Below are 5,620 nucleotides of genomic sequence, written 5' to 3' on the forward strand. Positions count from 1 at the left end.
AAAAGATCATGAATAACCAAAGCAATCTTGAAAAAGAAAAATAGAGCTGGCGGAATTGGGCTCCCTGACTTCAGACTACACTACAAGTCTACAGTAATCAAAACAGTGTGGTACTGGCACAAAGACAGAAATATAGATCAATGGAACAGGAGAGAAAATCCAGATATAAACTCAAACGCCTGTGGCCACCTAATCTATGACAAAGGAGGCAAGAATATACAATGGAAAAAAGACAGCCTCTTCAATAAGTGGTGCTGGGAAAACTGGACAGCTACATATAAAAATGAAATTAGAACATTCTCTAACACCATACACAAAAATAAACTTAAAATGGATTAAAGACCTAAACGTAAGACTGGATACTATTAAACTCTTATAGGAAAACATAGGCAGAACACTCTCTGACATAAATCGCAGCAAGATCTTTTTTGATCCACCTCCTAGAGTAATGAAAATAAAGACAAAAATAAACAAATGGGACCTAATTAAAGTTAAAAGCTTTTGTATAGCAAAGGAAACCATAAACAAAATGAATAAACTTTATTTTTTAAATAGCAATATTGATCAGAAGGTACAGAGGTTTCCCATTTTCCTTCTGTCACCACACGTGCATAGCCAAACCCATTATCAACATCTCCCACCAGAGAGGTACATTTGTTACAACTGATGAACCTGCATTGACAGATCATTATCATGCGATGTCTATAGTTTATATTATGGTTCACTCTTGGTTGTATATAGTAGGGATTTGAACAAATTTATAATGATGTGTGTCCACCATCATAGTATCATACAGAGTAGTTTCATTGCTCTAAAATCCTCTGTGTTATGTCTATTCATCCCTCCATGCCTTGGCAACTGCTGATTTTTTTTTCCTACTGTCTCCACAGTTTTTCCCTTTCATGTGTGTTATATAGTTGTAATCTTTCAATATGTAGCCTTTACAAATTGGCTTCTTTCACTTAGTAATATGCATTTAAGTTTTCTCTGTAACTTTTAATGGCTTGATAGCACATTTTGTTTTAGTGCTAAATAATATCCCATGGTCTAGATGTACCACAGTTTATCCTTTCACCTACTGAAGGTTGCTCCCAAGTTTTGACAATTATGAATAAAGCTGCTATAAACATATGTGTGCAGGTTTTTGGACATAAGTTTTCACTTCCTTTGGTTAAATACCAGGAAGCCCAACTGCTGGATCATAGACATCATTTTCATAATTTAGTTTGTTGTTGAATGTTGAGTGAAAAAAGATGTAGACGATTCTATGCATGTTTATTTGAAAGTACATTAGAGATATCAAATATTACAGATATAGATACATGAATTACTTATGATAATTACTACTAGGAAGGGAGTGCTATGCAAACTTTACTTTTATGTTATGCTTTAGGAAGATAAGAAATAAAAGATCAGTTCTAATGTGTTGTATATCTTTCTATTTTTTAATATAATTTTCCCAAAGCTAAAAAGAGATATATATATAAGCATATATGTGTATATATATATATATACACACACACATATACATATGTATATATATGTAAGACAACAGTATTAAAGAATAAAAAACAGAAAAGGGAACGGAAGTATGGGAAAAGCTAGTTAATCCAAGACAGAGTTAGTATGCAAAGTATATAGCAAAAGGCCCTGTACAATATAAACCATAGAGTTGCCAAGTTCCTTCTCTGTAATTTGTTTGATCTTTACGGGTTGTCACCATTTCCACTTCCCCTATCCTGCTTTCCAGCCTTATTATCTGTTATCTGGACAGTGGCACAAATGCTTCCAATGGATCACACTGTATATAAATTCCCTTCAATCCATTGCAAGTTTTACATGATGCTGGATTATACAATTTTATATATTTCACAAGCCTTGATTACAAAAGGAATGAATGTCTTTTATCTAAATATTCCAGGCCTATGATGATCTGGCACATGCCCTCCTTAAATCCTTTTGTTTCTCCCACCTCTGTCCTTTTCTAAATACTGCACATTGTTACCCAGATCCATCCTATGTTTTCTATTTTCTCTCTTGTTAGCTATCTACTGTCCTCAATCATGAATTCCTTGTCCTGTGTCTCTGTATCAAGAGAATCTATCCATCTTTTACATTTTAAAGTTTAAAGTTCAATTCCGTTGCCACCTCATCTGTAGAATCTTTCTCAATTTCAAGTAATAGAAGTAAAACCTCCCTTCTGCTTTTATATAAAAATTCCTCTATGGGCTTCTCTGGTGGCGCAGTGGTTGAGAGTCTGCCTGCCAATGCAGGGGACACGGGTTCGTGCCCCGGTCCGGGAGGATCCCACATGCCGCAGAGCAGCTGGGCCCATGGGCCATGGCCGCTGAACCTGAGCGTCCGGAGCCTGTGCTCCACAACGGGAGAGGCCACAACAGTGAGAGGCCTGCATACAGCAAAAAAAAAAAAAAAAAAAAAAAATTTGTCTATAAGTTTAGTGCTTATCAGTGTCTACTTCATAATGTAATTGTTAATATATGTAACTTACCTTTATTTTCTATCATGTGAGTTCTTAGAGGATGGTTTTTGTATGGATATATACAATTTACCCTCCCTAGTGGAAGGTGTGGAACCCAGGGATGCTGAGGGCCAACTGTACTACACCATTTTATATAAAGGACTTGAGCATCTGCAGAGTTTGCTCTCCATTGTGAGTCCTGGAACCAATCCCCTGCAGATGCTGAGGGACAGCTGGACTTACATATCACCCACAATACATAGTACAGTTTGTTGTATTTTTTTCTTTCATAATGAGATTTTATTGGTTGTTTTGAGGATCAGTACACAGACATTTCAATTTGTACACAATTCTTAACATATATACCAAAAATCTAAAAAATCATGTAGTTGTGATTCTTTTCTGAAGTTATTCCAGTGACTTTCCAGCTTAAAATTTGGAGGCAAATTTTCCTTAACAGGATATCAAGTACCAATATCTTCAAATATTGATATGCTGTTACATCATAAGTCCTACTAATTCACAATTTAATATCATATACACTACATACTCAAATAGTCAATCGTTCACAACACATTAACAAAGTTACTAGAAGAACTGGACTACCGTGACCAAAGATGTTACAGAGTGCACGAAATTCTGACAAGGAGAGCCAAGATCAAGGAGTGAGTGGTTTGCCTTAGGATACAATCCTACCAGAAACAACATGGGAAGAGAAGTAATTTAAAATGTTCAAGACATTAAATGCACAACTGACTCCAAACTACCATTTAGTATGCTTTGTTTTATAGGATATAAAAGCTACCCCCCCCATCTATGGAATCCTAAGCTGACACCCAAGACAGTCAAAGCCTCCCATATTCAATATCCCACTATTTTCTGTTTGTACCAACAAATAAACAACTAGCAAATGATTTCACCTCTTAAAAAAAAGCATTCACACTTAGAAAATGGGATGAGGTGGGATACCCTCCTTTTTAAAAATGTTTCTAGAGCTACTAAAAAACTTGCATTTACAAAATAGTTTATAAAAATATTCCTCTGGATTATACAAGAAGGGAGACAGGGACCACTGATAGGACCGGGTGTGTGGTATTAATCAGACTTGGCTTCTTTCTCTCCTGCTTCATCAGAGGCTGAGCTCTCCTTTTTAGTTTCTCCGTTTTCTCCAAGTAGGTCTTAAGTCTGTTGGTTAGCCACTTTGGCCTGTTTTCCCTTTGCTCCCCTTTTCCCTTTTGTTTGCACTTTTTTGTCTGAAGATTTATGCTTTCCTACCGCCATTTTTGGCTTCTTCTCCACTTTTGCGGGAGCCGATTTAGCTGGCAACCTCGCGGATCTCCTCTTGGGCTCTCTTTCACCGCGCCCTTGGCGGAGCTGACCTTGCTCTTGAGCATCCTGGTGGCCGGGCGGGCGCTAGGCGAGTGCCTGCTGGCCTCGGCGCACCGAGAACCTTCGCAAAGCTGGGCTGCCTGGCCACTGCCGCTCCTCGCGCTGCTGGGACCCGCCATGTTGTTCTTATTAAGTGATCAAACATATGTTCATTAACCATAGCTTTCAGGAAAGATTTCAGGATTTAGCCAAATGTCATGCTTTCCATAATGCCTTTTCCCGTGACAATCCAAGCAACATATTGAGTTCTGGTCCCCAATAAAGTCCATTGACAGCCTTTCACATAGTGGAACTTTTGTACCCTTTTCTGCTCGTCAGTGTCAATAAAGCCCTTCCTTGCCAATGACTAGAAATATATCAGTGACCGTGAAACTGAAAAAAGAAAGTGGGAAACTATCAACCCTTTTCTCTCAAGAGGCTTTTTGACCACCATGCACATTTGCCCATAGGGTCCCTAAAGACCATGAGTTGTGGTATGGTGCGACTTTCACCAAGCCAAAAAGCCCTACCTAGGTACATGTGGTTTTAGATTGTAGACACGTTGTTTTCCCAGTAATTATGATGATCCTTTCATCTTCTCTGGTTTCCTTTGTAAAAAAAAAAAAAAAAAAAAAAAAAATCAAAACAGCCATTGGAAATTAGAATTTTAGTCTGTGAACAGAGAGCACTGAGACTACCTACCTGTCCTCTGTTATGCTTCCCACATGTATTTATAAGGTTATTTAAAATGAATAATTTAATTTAACTCATGTTCACCATCTGAGACATAAAACAACACTTAACTCACTTCTCTGCTAGAATACTCAGTAATGCATCCACTAACAGAAATGTTTCTTTTTTTAAAATTTTTGTAAGTCACTACTTTGTGTGTGACCGAATTTTATCTCACAACACCATGAATTAGATAGGAGAGCAATGACATTGACAAATGGGGAAGATCACAAAAAGAGTTTAACTGACTTACTTTTGTTCATTAGTAGTAGCAAGGTTAAGAGAAAATACTGCCTTGCATTTTAACAACAATTATAGCATCTGCTCAGTCTTTTGCTCTATTTTCCTTTTTATATGTTGTCTTGTCACTAGATTATAATCTCCTTAAGAGCAGAGATCATTTTTTTTTTTTTTTTTTTTTTCTTTTTGCGGTATGCGGGCCTCTCACTGTTGTGGCCTCTCCCGTTGCGGAGCACAGGCTCCGGATGCGCAGGCCCAGCGGCCATGGCTCACGGGCCCAGCCGCTCCGCGGCATATGGGATCCTCCCAGACCGGGGCACGAACCCGTATCCCCTGCATCGGCAGGCGGACTCTCAACCACTGCGCCACCAGGGAGGCCCAGCAGAGATCATTTTTATCTTTCCCAAAGAGCTATGCACGTTGGATACTTCATTAATTTATTACATTAAGCATAATAAATATATTAAGCGTGTATATTTCTCCCATATTATGTTCAATTGACTAGGGAAGATAAATCCTTCTTTGGCAGCTAATACAGAAATCTGGTATCCATCTCCTGACATTATGTCAAAAATAGCACACGGATTTATTTAAAAGGCTTGTATAATTATTTTTGTTTTTTCACAACTAAAAACAGGTAAAGTTATGTGTATAAATCTATACAGTATAAATAGAAAATCACCTTTACACCAAGTTATGTTTTTGGTACACATAGGATAGTCATTTTGTCCCTATGTAAAATATATATCTCTACATTAAATTTGAATCACAATCTGTATATCACTTTGCAACCTACCTTTT

The 5,620-nt window shown here is 37.7% G+C and overlaps 1 pseudogene across 1 annotated transcript; it reads right to left on the minus strand.

Annotated features, from left to right (window-relative positions):
• Positions 1-3,479: 3,479 nt before the first annotated feature.
• LOC309805710 (non-histone chromosomal protein HMG-14-like) lies at positions 3,480-3,873 on the minus strand (annotated as a pseudogene). The gene has a single exon. The product of its transcript is annotated as a non-histone chromosomal protein HMG-14-like (transcript).
• Between the last annotated feature and the right edge of the window lie 1,747 nt (positions 3,874-5,620).

Source organism: Mesoplodon mirus (genome assembly GCF_964341445.2).
Source record: "Mesoplodon mirus genome assembly, chromosome: 5".
Classification (NCBI taxonomy): Eukaryota; Metazoa; Chordata; class Mammalia; order Artiodactyla; family Ziphiidae; genus Mesoplodon; species Mesoplodon mirus.